This window comes from Panicum virgatum, chromosome 9K (genome assembly GCF_016808335.1).
Source record: "Panicum virgatum strain AP13 chromosome 9K, P.virgatum_v5, whole genome shotgun sequence".
NCBI classification, from domain to species: Eukaryota; Viridiplantae; Streptophyta; class Magnoliopsida; order Poales; family Poaceae; genus Panicum; species Panicum virgatum.
The window spans coordinates 41,461,685-41,476,214 of NC_053144.1; the positions used below are offsets into that span (position 1 = coordinate 41,461,685).

Genomic DNA, 14,530 nt, shown 5'->3' on the forward strand with positions numbered 1-14,530 from the left:
CTCGCTTATGAAATCGTGAACTGAAACTATGTATTGGGAGGACCCATTTCATCCATAGTTTCAAAAGTCTTTTGATGATATGTCACTCTTGGTACTCATGTATTGAAACTCTGCACTCGGATTAGCCTAAACGGCAAGGAGCCGGCTAAATCTGACATGGAAGATAGAGAAAGTAGGGTAGAGAAGGAGGTGGACCACTTATCAGGCGCCGGCAAAAAGTGGGCGGATCGCCTTCCATCACAGAATCCTGCACTTTCATTGGTTCACATAGTGTAGAGAGCATTAAACATGGCGGGACCCACCACCATCAACTCACCAGCTAGACTTTCTTACCGCCCGCCGCAGGCAGAACCATTAAACTTGCTCTTAGGAGGTCGACTTTACACGTAAGAGCATCTCCAATAGTTTGTAATATTTATTCTCAGAATTTATTGTTTGCCAACTCCTCAAATTGGCACGGGGAGGTAAAAAATACCATCTCCAATAGTTCTCTATTGCTATTCCCGAAAAAAAAAGTTATGGTCTCACAAGATTAATTCCACGCGAAACTTTCATGCCTGGATTGCCGGCGATTTAGGCCACAAGAGGGCTAGGAATTTGAGGGAAAAGAAAGAGGATAACGAGGGGGTTCCGTTTTACCTCATACTTGCGCCAGTCATACACCGTGACAGCCGGAATCAGCACTGTCCAAAACATCATCATGTATTGCAAAAAGAAAAACAAAAAAATAGGGCAACCCATTGAGGGGGCAGGCGGCAGGCGCAGGCACGGCGCGAAGGAGGAGGTTCAGCGCGGGGAAGAAGCGCGCGCGACGAAAAAAGCAGCGAGGGAGGGGCGATCGGGACCCGATTGCTTTGATTGCAAAACTTCTACGGTGCTTTCTGCAAGATCCAATGACCTATCTACGAGAACTCGAGTTAACATGTAAAATGAAGAGTAAAAATTTGGAGTCTATTGGTTTCCCCATCCTATAGGAAGTCTTATATTTTCTTACAGAGTTTGTAAAACTCTAAAATTAGGTAGGATTATACCTAGTCTGTTGTAGATGCTCAAGCTATCCGCACTCATCATACTCTATTTTCATCCTCTAAAATAAATATTTTGTCCTGGTCATCGAGATTCTCTCCTCTATACTCAGTTTTTCCACACCCATCATCATTTATAGCTCATCATCTATACCAACTACTAGCCATGGGACCCACAAGTTAGATTTTTTATCCACACCCGCGACCACCCTCTCTCTCACACACACACCCTCTCCTCTCTCTCTCCCCATCCCTCGCAAGCCTCCCCATCAACCCCAGGTAGCCCGCGCCTCACACCCACTCCCTCACCGGCGCCCTTCCTCTCTCCCCCATCCCTCGTCGGCGCCCCTCCTCCCTCACCGCCAGCTCCGACGGTGGATCAAATCAGGCATGCAGGCGGGGTAGGGTCATTGGCAGCCTGCACCTCCCTAGAACTCTCTTCACCCTCCCCCTCCTCCTCGCCGGCGCGACATGCAGGGAGGGCCGGACGGCGCGCCAATGACCGCAGCGAAGGGCTCTGGAGCAGGCGACGGGGGCAGCGGAAAGGACCAGCAATCTCTCTCTCTCTCATCTCTCTCTCTCTCTCTCTCTCTCTCCGTCCATGGCGGCGGTGGCCGGATCCACGCACCAGCTGCTCCCCTGCCGGCCGGCTCAGCGCCAGTGGTTGGGGATGGCGCACGCATAGGTCATGGGCGTGCGGGCCCCTCACCATGTCTGTCGTAGCGGATCCTCAGCCTCCGCTGAATCTAGCGGATCGGCGAGCCTGCGCTATTTTAGCATAGCGCTTAGCGTACTCCGGTGCGGGAGTTTTTCCGCTACCCCCGTCCTCGAGGATAGGGTAGCGGAAGCCTTCCAGCACCCAGTGTGGATAGCCTTAAGCTAAGAGGGTAAAGAAACTCCAACAGCCTACCTAAATCCATTCCAATCTATAATAATAGAAAAATACTGACAAAAAACGATCCAACAGAATCTCATTCTTCCTCTCTTCTCTATCTAGCTCGGTATCCCCTCCTCTCCGCTAGGCATTTTTTGCAAAGTAACTGCCACTCACCATCTCCCTCCTGCGCCCCCTCCTCGCCCCTCTATTGGCTCAGCTCATCCACACCGCGCCTCCCCTGTGCTGCGCCTCCCCGGCCCAACGAGATCGAGGATGACGACAACTGGGCAGGCGCCAGTAACCCGCGGAGAATGGCGAGCTGCTCTGGTGTGGAGGGGACGGATGCGACGCCACGAGTGGGCTAGGATGAATATGAAGTGTGATTTGGCTAGTCTTTTGGAGTTTATCAAAAATGGGGGAATCTTGGCTAAATGGAAAGCTAAATGGGAATAGGGAGAGTGAGATTTGGCTAGGCTCTTGGAGATGCTAAGTACATGGTTACACGTCAGTGGTCTCATAGCTCGTGTCATGTAAGTCAATATAGGATTTTTGATTAGATGGTGGAGAGAGAGGGAGGAGCGATAATAAGGTGGTTATTTCATGAGACAATCGCTGGCGAGTTGTTATTGCCATGCAACTCATAATATTTCTTTTTTTTATTTGCATAAATTATGTATTTACTATGAGATAGCTTATAAACAACATATTGTATGTATTGCCTGTTACACCATCTCAAGATGACATGATAATACATGAGACCGTCAATTAGACAAGACCAATATACTTGCCCTAAAAGTTGGGGCCACAAGCAATATAAAATCGATTGAAGGATGGTGGCGGGTGGACGACAATGGTTGATGGGGGCTCTCACGCGGACAGTAGCTAGGGCCTCACCGCTGCCGCCGCCGGGACTCAGCCCCTTGCATGCCACCGCCGGCGGGACCTGGCCCCCTAGGCCTGGGAAAATTTAACCGAGAATCGAACCGAGATAACTGAGAACTAGAACCGAAAGAACCGAAACTGAGAAAATCGGTTCCTGTTTCTCAGGATTTGAAATAACCTGGTTCTTTCTATTCTTGGGCTCGATTAACCAAAAGAACTGAACAGTCCAACATGAGAAGAGTAGTCGGCCCAACAAGTAGAGAAAGCCCATTAGGCAGACCTTAAGCCCATCAATCCTAGACCCTAGTCGACGCCTTCCACAGCCAGCCGCCGCTCGCCCACTTTGCCTCCGCATACCGTACCCACACCCAGGCCACTCCCTCTCCCGAGCTCTACTGGTCTGCCTTCCACCCTGCCCACAGCCTGCCCGGAGCCCGGCGTCGCCGACCCCAGCCCCGCCACCTCTACGCCCCTCGACCGCCTCCGCCCCCCTGCTCCCTGCCCAACTGCCCGCGCCAACCACCGCTGGCCCCCGTTTCCCACCGGCATCGACCGCCGTCGGCCCTCAGCACCGGCCAACACCCATGGTGGCGGCAAATCGACGACGCACAGCCTTGGCTGCCACGAATCAACGACGCATGGCTGCTGGAATGCGCCGGTGCAATGGATCGATGGCAAGCTGAGCCACAGGTGGGTGCTGCTGGGGTGGATCGACGGCAGCGCGTGGGGCGGCGGCCCCGATCAGCGCGCGATAGCGGCCCTAGGCGAGACCGGCGCGATGGAGAATACCCTAAATTGTGGATTAAACGTGCTACTGGCTACCTAGAGATGTATTGCCTGGTTGCTCTTACTGGATTAAGCTTGCTTCCATGCATTTTAATGGCGCCGCAGCTCGATGGCTTCAATCTGTTGAAAGTCAGATTTCTTCCTGCTCGTGGAGCGCATTTTCTACCATGATCATGGAGCATTTTGGCCGAGACCATCACGAGCTCTTGATTAGGAGGTTGTTCCACATTAGGCAAACTGATGGGGTAGTTGATTACATTGATAGGTTTGCTGGGTTAGTAGATCAACTTACTGCTTATGGTAGTGCTACTTATCCAAAATACTTTACCCAGAGGTTCATAGATGGCTTAAATCCTACAATTAGATCAGCTGTCATGTTGCAACGTCCTTCTACCTGGGATACTGCTTGTGATCTTGCCTGATTGCTAGAGGAGGTTGGGGATCCTGTTGTTGGCGTTTCTTATGCCTAGTAGAATATGTATTCCGCAAGCGCACAGAATCACCGTTGTAGCACTTCACCTTGGAGTATTCTATGGTATCGTAGATTTCCTCAGGGAAGCACTATGGTAAAGATTATCGAAGAATCAACAACTTTACTAATTATATCAATCGACTAACTTAGTGGAGGTAAGCCTGATAAGATAAAATAAGATAATGGCCAACGATAACCGTCTGACACAGGAGACTCTAATCCTTAGAGAGATAAGCAGTTGTGAGGACAACAAGCGAGGAAGACTCCTAGAACACTTCTAAACTATCGAGCTAGCCTCTCTAGACTAAACCTTGCTTCTAACTAGTTATCGAGAACCTAGAGCTTACTTCGGTGGCCTCAGAGAAGGATTCGGACTGGGATGAGAAGGGAGTCCGACGTCAGTTGGCTACTACTGCTATGAAAACACCCGAACGTGGTGGACTACAAAGGACGGACAGGGCTGTCACCACCTGCCGCCTACCACAGCAGTAACGTGGGGTGGAACATACTTTCATGCTAACACTGAGCTCAGACACCACATCCATACTCGGTGTTAGGATATCTCTTGTCGCGAACAAGAGAAATCGCCTTCAACCTAGAGAACTGACTTGAGCCCTCTAGTCTGAGCGAGAAAACCCGTAAGGTAAGATCCCAATAAACAAGAAAGATACAAAGCCTAAGCTAGAGGAATTTCTTCCGCACACCATCAAGATAACTTGGAAAGATAAATAAATGTAGAAAGTAAAGCTGGCTCAAAAAGATAAAGAAGATAACTTAAATTGATAAATGTCAAAGGGAAAGATACAAGAGCTTATACTCGACTTCCGAAGACGACTCCGGAATCTCGTGACAAGCTCGACTCTACTCTAACTCCCAAACTGCCTAACCTACTCTAGAAAGTAAAAGTGAGAAGAGAGAACTCCTCCTATGTGTTTCACAAGTGAGGAATGGGGCCCTATTTATAGTAGCTTGATGGCGGTTCTTGGCCGGTGCTGCAGTTGTACGCAACAAGATTACTTGGCTTGAACTCCACGTGAAAGATGAGGTCGAGAGGCCACAAAGTGGAGTTGGCCAGCCTCTCCCAGGCTGGTCGGCCTGGGATTTTCTCCATTCGGCACCACCCTTCTCGTGGACGCTCCTGATCTTCTCTAGATGGCGGTGGATGGTTACGTCGGTTTGAAGCTGGCCTCTCCCAAGCCGGCCGGCCTGGGTTTGGCATATCTCATCCTCCCGTTTCACCGACTTCTTGATCAAAGGGTGCATAAAGTCCAGAGAGGTGGTTCCGGGTCAAAAGATCAGGGTAAGTGTTGCAGGTGGGTCCTTTAATCCATGCGCTAGGTCTTTCGGTCCATTTGATCAAAGCAACATGCAATCCATGATTTAGAGGCAATGTGAGTGTGTCACTTCACTCCTTGATTGAAGACGTGGCGCGCTTAGTTGAGGTGCCAGACCGGCCGGCTTAGGTGAGGCCGATCGGCTTGGGTTTTTCCTAGTTTTGGCTCATTTTTGGTATATTATCTCCTACAAGCACAACTCATCCAAAACTTGTGGAACTTGTTAGAAATAAGTAAAATATATATGGAACATGATGTAAAGCTCATTTTATTCCCGAGAAGTTGACGGTCAAAATGGGAAATAATGGCCGTCAACTCACCCCAAGCTTAAACTTTTGCTCGTCCTCGAGCAAAGCTAAAGCTGAGGGTTTGTGGATCAGGAGTTGCATCGATGCTCATACCCTGCAGAAACCTTATGCACAACATATTACTCTAACCCATATGTACTTTGAATAAGTTGGCTCATACCTTGGTTTCTGGTAGATGGTGCTTGTTCGCATTTCATCCCATGTCTTGGGCGGTTGAGAGGCTGAACAACCATTACCAAAACATTTCCTGCTTCCTGTTCAGGTTTCTATCTCAGAATAATTTGCAAGTTTTCAAAAATGGTTTAAGATTCCCCAATGGTGCTCTCAAATCGCTCAAGGTGTATGATCCTCACCATGGTCGGATTTGACCATCTTCTTCATACTCTAAGGCTGATATGTGGATTTTCGGGTAGGAAGAGTGTAGCGTACCTTGGTTACCTGTGTCGCTGAGCTGACGAGTGGTTCGCAAAAGGTTGGTACTCGATCAAATCCCGATCTTATGGAAGGTAAAATGTTCAGGGGAGAGGGAGGAGATGGACTCACATTTTGGAAATTTCTGGTCTTTTTATTTGTGCTCCACATATTGCAAACTCTTTTGTATGGAGGTATGGGTCTTGTCTTTTTTTTTCTTTGCTTCTGCTCCAGTTTTTTTAAGGAAGATGATCCATACTCCATAATGATGGAGTTTTTGGAAGGGAGCAACGCTTGCATAGACCATTTGAGATGGATAGGCTCACTGTTGAGATTTTGGGTTTTGTTGTGAGGGGAATTGCCTGGCGAAGGTGGATATCAATACCTAGGGTAGGTAATTGCATGCAGACACTGTGAGGCTAGCAAAACAATGGGTACCCAAAGGAGAAAGATTGGTAGATGACAAGTACCCTCCTCGAACGGACTCACCATTCGGCAGAGCTCAAAGTAACTTAAGATAGCTTATATTGGTTCATAAGATAAAACATTATGGCTCCGGGTAGGACATGTAAACCAAAGGGGAAATCTTTACCATATTTTATTTTAAAAAAAATTCTGAGAGGTTCACTACTAGAGCATGCAGTTTTATTCTTGTTTGGGCTAACTCAAATCTCACAATAACTTAGACTTGGAAATCAAGCTCATGCTCCCACATAAACCAGATTTTCAACGATAACAGATTCCACGAGCCAACATTTCAAGTACTAGGAGAGTAAAATTTGTATACGAGGCACTTGCAAAGCATGGAAGAGCAACTATTCATCATTTCCATGATAAGAGCTTACACGGATTTTCACACATGAGTTGGGAGTTTTATTCAAAGCACGAAATATTTTTTTTAATATTTTAATTAATTTATTTTATTTTTATATCATTATTTTTTTTGAATTTTTGAATCACTCAAACTAACTAATGTTTTTTTTGTAGGATACAAGATGAAAGGACGGGTCGGATGACTTACTTGGACACATTGGCACCTCCCCCAAGCTTGAATGAAGCTCAGCAGTTCTACCATCTTGGCCGATTTTTTTTGTATGCAATGTAAAATTGAAAGAGTGCATTTGCGGGAATTTAAACATGCCATGATGTGAAAGAGAAAACTATGCAAGAAGATAAACTATCCTATATGCAAATGCAGGAATGGATAACTACCACGTACCTCATGACAAGGGCTTGAGTTTCTCGTCCTTTGCGAGACTATCCATACCTTAGGTTCGGTCGTCACCACCTGATGGAGACATTGGTGGCGACGCTTTCTTTCGCCACACCTTCCGTGTAGGCAGAGTTACTTCGATCTATTTCATCCAAAATTCCTAAAATTTCTTACATTGGATGCTTCGCTTCGTGTTCCATTGGTTATACACCTTGATCTCTTCCTGAATTCGAAGATTCTCCACGAATTCGAAGAGGGTGGAGATGGATGGGGTATATGGCTTCTCCAGCTCTTTCTCGAATTCCTTTGGGCTAAAAATTTTGATTTGTGAGCATTATTCATCCTTCGGTCTGAAGGTGAATCTCTCCTTCTGCCAATTGATGTTGAGCTGAATTTCTCCAGCCCCCACATCAATGTGTGCATTCGCTGTACTCAAGAATGGCCTTCCCAATATGAGAGGCGTCTTGGTGTCGACTTCCATGTCGAGAACAACAAAATCAATGGGGACAAAGAAATTACGTATTTTCACAGAAATATTCTCGACGATTCCCGCAGGGTAACAAACCAATTGGTCCGCTAGCTAGGCACATAGTAGTAGGAGCAAGCGCATGATGGTTAGTTTATCATAATCTACCTTGGGCATAACGCTGATGATTGCTCCCAAATCACAAAGAGCGTGCAAGTGTTGAGCTCCGATTGAACATGTGATGGTGGGGCATCCTGGGTCCTCCTTCTTCTCTAGGAGAGGGTCGAGTATAGTTGTGCTACACTCTTCAGTGAGCTGCACGACCTCGATGGTTAGCAAAAGCCCTCTTATTGCCAAGGATATCCTTGAGATACTTGGTGTACATGGGATCTTGCGTAGTATCAAGAAGCAACATGTTGACATAAAGCTTCTTAATTACCTCGACGAACTTGCCGAATTGCTCGTCGGCCACCGGCCTCCTTCTCCGCTCTAGAAATGGTAAGGTGGTTGTATCGTGGTCCTCTCGGGAAGCTCTTTCGGTGTCTTCCCGGGTAGCAATGGTGTTGGATTCTTCGGCCTCCTCCAGCACTTCATTTTCAGCATCAGTATTCCTGGCAGTTATGGTCTTCCGCCGAGTTCCTGCATCCTGCGGAAAAGGTGGTTTCTGCGCGGATTGTCTTGCATGCGTAGTCACCGCATTCACATTTTCCTTCGGGTTCACTTCCGGTTGCCTGGGTAGCTTCCCCATGTCATGGTTAAGGCAGGATGAGGCTAGCTGAGCCACTTGAGTTTCAATCATTTTATTTTATTGAAGCTCAACTGATTTTTAATAACAGAGTAAAGCCTCTCTAGTTGTGCAGCCAAAGACTCAAGAATTTTATCATTAGCTAGAAATTTCTTGCTAATGTTATCATTAATTTGTTTTTGGCCGTACACTAGGTCTTTAAGTGAAGGTTGAATACTTTTATTAAAATTATTACCTTGCTGATGGCCGAAGGGGAGGTCGGGCTTGGAATTCTAACCTTGCTGAGGACGGTTGCCTGAGTTATTTGGAGTGTCATTCCCAATGAAGTTGAATGAAGTTCACATCCTCTTGAGTGAATGGGCAAGTGTTGCCCGAGTGCCCAGTATTGCCACATGTCTCACATGTGATACGAGACTCTATGTTCTGGTTGACCTCCTGGTGCAGAGATTCTAGCTTTTTCATGAAAAGATCCATCTTGACTACCAGCATATCGACACTGTCAATTTCATGTATCCCTTTTGCACAAGCCGACTGCCTAACTCCCTTCCAACTCTGGTCGATGAGCGCTTTGGCTCCTACGACATCGAGAGAGAGGAATGCTCTTCCCGATGCTGCGTCCATGTGATCTTGCGATCGCTGGTTCAGGCCATGGAAGAAGTTCTGAATGATAAGCCATTCTTCTATGTCGTGGTGTGGGCATGCTGCAATGTATTCCTGGATACGTTCCCAGGCTTCCGAGATTGTCTCATCTTGGAGTTGTTCAAAACTAGAAATCCTATTCTGAAGGGTGTTGGTTTTGCCCACCGGAAAGTACTTGACCAGAAAAACATTGGAGCACGCATCCCAAGTGTCAAATGTGTCCTTGTTGGTGTAGAACCACGTCTTTGCTTTCCCGAGGAAAGAGAATGGGAACAGTCAAAGAAGAACATTATCCATCGTAGTGCCTTTTTGGGTTGATAATGATGCTCACTTGTAGAAAATTCTGCAGATGAGCGTTGGCATCCTCTGATGCCTTACCGTAGAAGGGACTTGCTCGGACCATGTTGACAAGTTCAGTCTTCAGCTCAAAGCCTTCATTGCCTTGGTAATTGTTCAATTCAGTAGGGATATGGCTGCTGGACGGGGCTGAGAATTGACGGAGTGTCTTCTGAGCCATGGGTGATGAAGCTGGTATTGTCAAACCTTGATCCTCGAAAGTTCCTTCCAAGGTCGGACAACTCTGCGTCTCACAATTTGCCCAATTTCCAGATTTGAGATGAAGTGATATGGTAGATCGAAACTGGTCCTACACTGCTCTGCAGAAATCACAAAGATATCCAGAGCAATAGTAATTCCGTTAAAATTAGTGGTGACAAATTAGTAAGATTTATTAAACTATTCAACGACATCTTTAGCCAATTGCTCCCCCGGCAACGGCGCCAGAAATGCTTGTTGGCATTTTTTATGCCTAGTAGAATATGTATTCCGCAAGCGCATAGAATCACCGGTGTAGCACTTCACCTTAGAGTATTCCAGGGTATCATAGATTTTCTCAGGGATGCACTATGGTAAAGAGTACCAAAGAATCGAATGACAACTTTACTAATTACTAGATTCGTGCCCGTGCGTTGCTACGGGCATCAAAATATTTTATAGCGTAACACAGAGATCAACAAGACAATAATGCTACAAACCTATAGTGTGTGCTCTTCTAAATATCACAGTATTAGTAAGACGTTAGGCAATGATTAAAATTAAAAGCGAGGTGTAAGCTCCGTTTAAATTGGCAAATTTAGATAAAAATGCATGGATGGAAGTATAAAGTTTGATTGCATTTTTTTTATCAAGCAAGCATGTCTAGCACATATATAACTGAGTAAATTCAAGAGGGAATAACCTCAAAAGAAAGAACTGGGAAGGATGTAATGCATGCAGAACAGAACTAAGCAGATGATAGGCTCCTGCAAAATCAAGCAATGTGACACCACCGGGGACTCAATCTTGGATCAAACGATCCTCGTTCAAAATAATTGAACCCAAGATAAACAAGTTCATGCTTGAATTAATATTTCCAAGATTTTTCTCTTCAAATACTTTTTGAAATGGATTTCTCTTCAAATATTTGTAGTGCTTAATTCTAAAGAAAACAAGAGATCAAATAAATATGATAATAAAGTAAATATGACTTCAGTCATGAAAGATCCGAAAGGCGCAGGGATTGCTGCGGACGAAGCGCTCGGCTGCCGAGACGCACCTTAGCACGTCGATGAGCATGTCAAGCACGAGTACTACCATCATTTAGTCACGCAGCTTCTATCGTGTCATTTGCACTGCAAACTCGAGGACCATCAAGAGATGCTACTGCAACAATTGCATCCTAGTACAACATTACAACAAGCGAGTGGCAAGAGTGCATCGCAAGTACGCATGTTGTGCCTTTTCAGCATCAATTTACTGTCAGTGACGAGAACACTGAGAGTCGCCCCACAAGAAACTCCATGAACTTGATATATCACGGCCACACAGGGTTAAAGTTTCACAGGATTCACTAAGAACATCAGTATGTTGTATGCAGCATGAGGTGACAATAGAATTATTCCAATACTTAGGCATTGGCCTATGCTCCATAGCTCCATCCAGGATTGCACTGCAAATTACTGGGCACTGAGCTAGGACTTCAATCTCGAATGCAAGCACTGAGTCCGGTTGAATTCCTCAGTCTGGAAACCCGCTAGCTCCATAAGCATAGTCCGGGGTGTACTAAAGCAAGAATACTCAAATATTAGGTACGTGCCGGGATAGAGCTAACAGAAATTATTTTGAACTAAAGAATACCAACTGTGAAGCACATTATCAGTTTATCAGGCAAAGAAATTGCATTACAAAGGCTAACAGTCCACAATCATATCATATATTTTTGTTCTTGGACAAGTTACTTCCAATGAGAGATAGAAGTGCCATAAATAGCACATTTCAAAGTTGCAGTAGCGATGAAATGTATGATGAATCAATAAAACAAACAATATTAATATTAATTTAACATATCAAACGAGACTACCCGGATACGGGCAACTTCACCCACTTGCATGGTCATAGCTCCCTCATCCCATCCTATAAAAAAGAGAGTAATTAGTGCAACCCATTTGATCTCCAATCGAGCAAACCCATTTGACATGAATGATAAATACAAGTCTATTTTTCATCCCTTATTCTTTTACATTGAAAATGAAACTTTGAGAAGCAGAAGAGCCTAGAAGCCCAACTATCAAACAAAAGGAAGCCTACATTAGCAAACCAAGCCAATTTTTGGCCAAATCAAATTTCACACTACTCACAGCACTGGTGTGTACTGCAGAATAATAGGACTGAAATAAGACAATAATAATTATATACTCTATAAAACCCAAGAATCAGTCCCTTGAGTATACAGTTATAAGCCAAGGACTCTGAAACAATGCGTTTTTTACCTCAAATTAATAGGCAATCTGAGCAAAACTCAGGGAATACAAGTAGTTCTTAGCCAACTGCATCAATTTACAGGCCCACTGGTAAGTGGTAAACGATTTACAACTTGCGCAAAGAAAATATTAGGGAAATAGAAAATCAATCCCTAGTTTTGAAATGGAAGCACTCAGCCTCGACACCATCTCAAGCCTCTCCGCCTTACGGTAGTCATTATCGGTAAGATGTCCAGCGGGAAATGGTGTAATCTCTAGAACCAGGTGAGGAGTGGGGAGCTCATCGAACTAAGCTTTCACGTTGTAGCAGCACAAACTCTCACCATGAGCACTTTCCCACCTTAGTTTTCAACCCTGGTCGGTAATTTAAACATTCAGAGGATCAACTGAGGAATAACTAAACTTGGCACAAAAGAATAATGTTTAACACCTCCCGTTTGACAGGTGAGTCTACATTCCACAAAGGATGTAGAGAAGGGCAGGTGAGAACACGTGATCTGTCCTGAGAGAAGAATTTACCTTGTGAGTCGAAGCACCCACAAAATGATCTTGGGACAGAACAGAAGCGATCTCTTTCAGGATCCGCCTTCGTTCATCTGGTAGTCGAACTCGATAGGTTCTCTTCAGTGTGCCTTTAGTCGTTAGCCTCCACTCGCTAATTAGGATTCATAGAGTTACCCTCCATTAATTCATCTACTCATAGATATAGTGAAATAAGCTTTCTTCTAATAGTGGTAGTTCAGGGATTGTGCATATACTCCAACTCTAGGTACTGCTACTCAAGCTGTGTGGTAATGCTAAAACCACAGAGAAGGTTCATGAGTCATGACGAGCTAGATTTTCTAGTGATACATACCCATGGGAGTACAAGTAGCTTTTTCTGCTAAAGTAATGGAAACAATTGTTAGAAACTGATTATAAAAGTGATATAATTCCAATGCCTTTCAGGAATGCAGTTTGTCCCCAGATAAGTTTGCTTTGACCAAAGGCCTCCTAAACTTTATTATTCTAAAAACACAATTCTAAAGAAACATGCAGACATTGTAGATTCCAAAGAACAAAGGAAGTCTTGCTTTTTAGGCTTATTGTGAGGGACCACCTTATAATCAGCTCACGTGGCAAACCAGGAAGGCCATGTTGACGATCCAACATTGATACCAACATTACCATCCGCCTAGCTTAACCAGATTGTCCTGACCACCATTTAGTACCATAATTATCCTGAAAGGAGAATAAGTCACAGAAATGAGCAGTGAAGTCAGAAATTATAGTTTGCACATGTCTAATCTATGTTAAATTTAAATTGATGCATTACCTAATATGTGCAGTGCACATTGATAGCTTTCAGTAGTATATGATTTAAAAAAATGTAATGGATATAAACCTAGGGTTGTGATGCAGCTTCTGAAATTCTTAGCTGACGTAGTGAATCTGCAACCGGAGTTTAATCTCCCAGAAACAATTAACACAGGCCTTGCTTCCCCTGCTCGTCTCTCTCTAGCCCTGAAACAATTAACACAGGTCTTAATCCTCTGCCAACCGGAGTTTGTCAGAACAATGCTCTTTGAGATCGACGACATTCTGGTGGTGCAGCTTCTTCAGGATTTTAATCTCCCGGATGGCCGTGATATAGAACTGGCCCCAAATTCAAAATGCAAGCAGGGGAATACTTACGCCCTCACGCTTGTTGTCCATGTGGATATTCTTGACTGCCACGATTTCCTTCATCTCCGTCTCCTTCGCCATGATCAATTGCCTGGCACCAATCACAACAAAAAATGAATCAGTGGGGGCGCCTAGCTGGGCCGATGCGCATGCAGCGTGCTCGCGGGATTGGGGAAATCGGGGGAGTTTCAAGAGATGCGTACCCTAGGTGCCCTCCCCGATCTGCTCGAGCTTCTCAAAGCAGTCGACACTGTGGTACCGAGCGCGGCGGGAACACCGACATCCACCGCGACGGGCACGGATCCATCCGGCGGGGACGGTTCGGCCGGCGAGGACGACGCGCGGCAGGCGGGTTTGCATGGCCCTGCAGTGGGGCACGGCTGCGTTGAGGCGGCGGACGGGCAGTGGGGCACGGCGTTGTCGACCCCCGTCGCAGAGAGGAGGTCCTCTCGGATGGATGCGTCGGATGAGTGGTGCGCACCGCGCTGCTGACACAGAGCCCGCAGATCCAGAAGCCCCCCCGGGACAGAGACGACGGCGGCGGCGGCAGGGACGGCGCGTCGGGGAAGGGAGGGCGTCGGGGCGGAATCGTTGGAGTGGAGGGGTGGGGGCGGTGAGAGGCGGGCGACGGGAGGGGTGGGACCGTGGGAGTCTCAGATCTCGCACGGGAGACAATCTGTGGCTAGACGGGAGAGGGGCGACGTACGACGGGATGGGGGCGACGTACGAAGGGGGTACCACGAAGGGAAAAAAAATGACCCTTACCTTCTTTTTAATAGTAGTGATGTCTACGGACTAATTTAACGGGGGTAAGTCTGATAAGATAAATAAGATAATGACCAACGATGATCGTCTGACACAGGAGACTCTAATTTTTAGAGAGGTAAACAACTGGGAGGACAACAAGCG

At 46.0% G+C, this 14,530-nt stretch overlaps 1 long non-coding RNA gene and 1 other non-coding gene across 12 annotated transcripts; one reads left to right on the forward strand and one right to left on the reverse strand.

Annotated features, from left to right (window-relative positions):
- The first annotated feature begins 9,201 nt into the window (after positions 1-9,201).
- LOC120653119 lies at positions 9,202-9,308 on the forward strand. Its single transcript, XR_005666802.1, has one exon. It is a non-coding gene; the product is annotated as a small nucleolar RNA R71 (small nucleolar RNA).
- Positions 9,309-10,913: 1,605 nt separating this feature from the next.
- LOC120651443 lies at positions 10,914-14,272 on the reverse strand. 11 transcript variants are annotated; one of them, XR_005666190.1, is made up of 8 exons: positions 13,825-14,271; positions 13,631-13,712; positions 13,341-13,459; positions 12,476-13,177; positions 11,966-12,310; positions 11,784-11,847; positions 11,557-11,609; positions 10,914-11,258 (listed from the first exon to the last, which is right to left on the reverse strand). It is a non-coding gene; the product is annotated as an uncharacterized LOC120651443 (long non-coding RNA). The 11 variants fall into 11 exon arrangements; XR_005666185.1 differs by having other exon boundaries at positions 11,784-12,310; XR_005666191.1 differs by lacking the exon at positions 11,784-11,847 and having other exon boundaries at positions 13,825-14,269.
- Between the last annotated feature and the right edge of the window lie 258 nt (positions 14,273-14,530).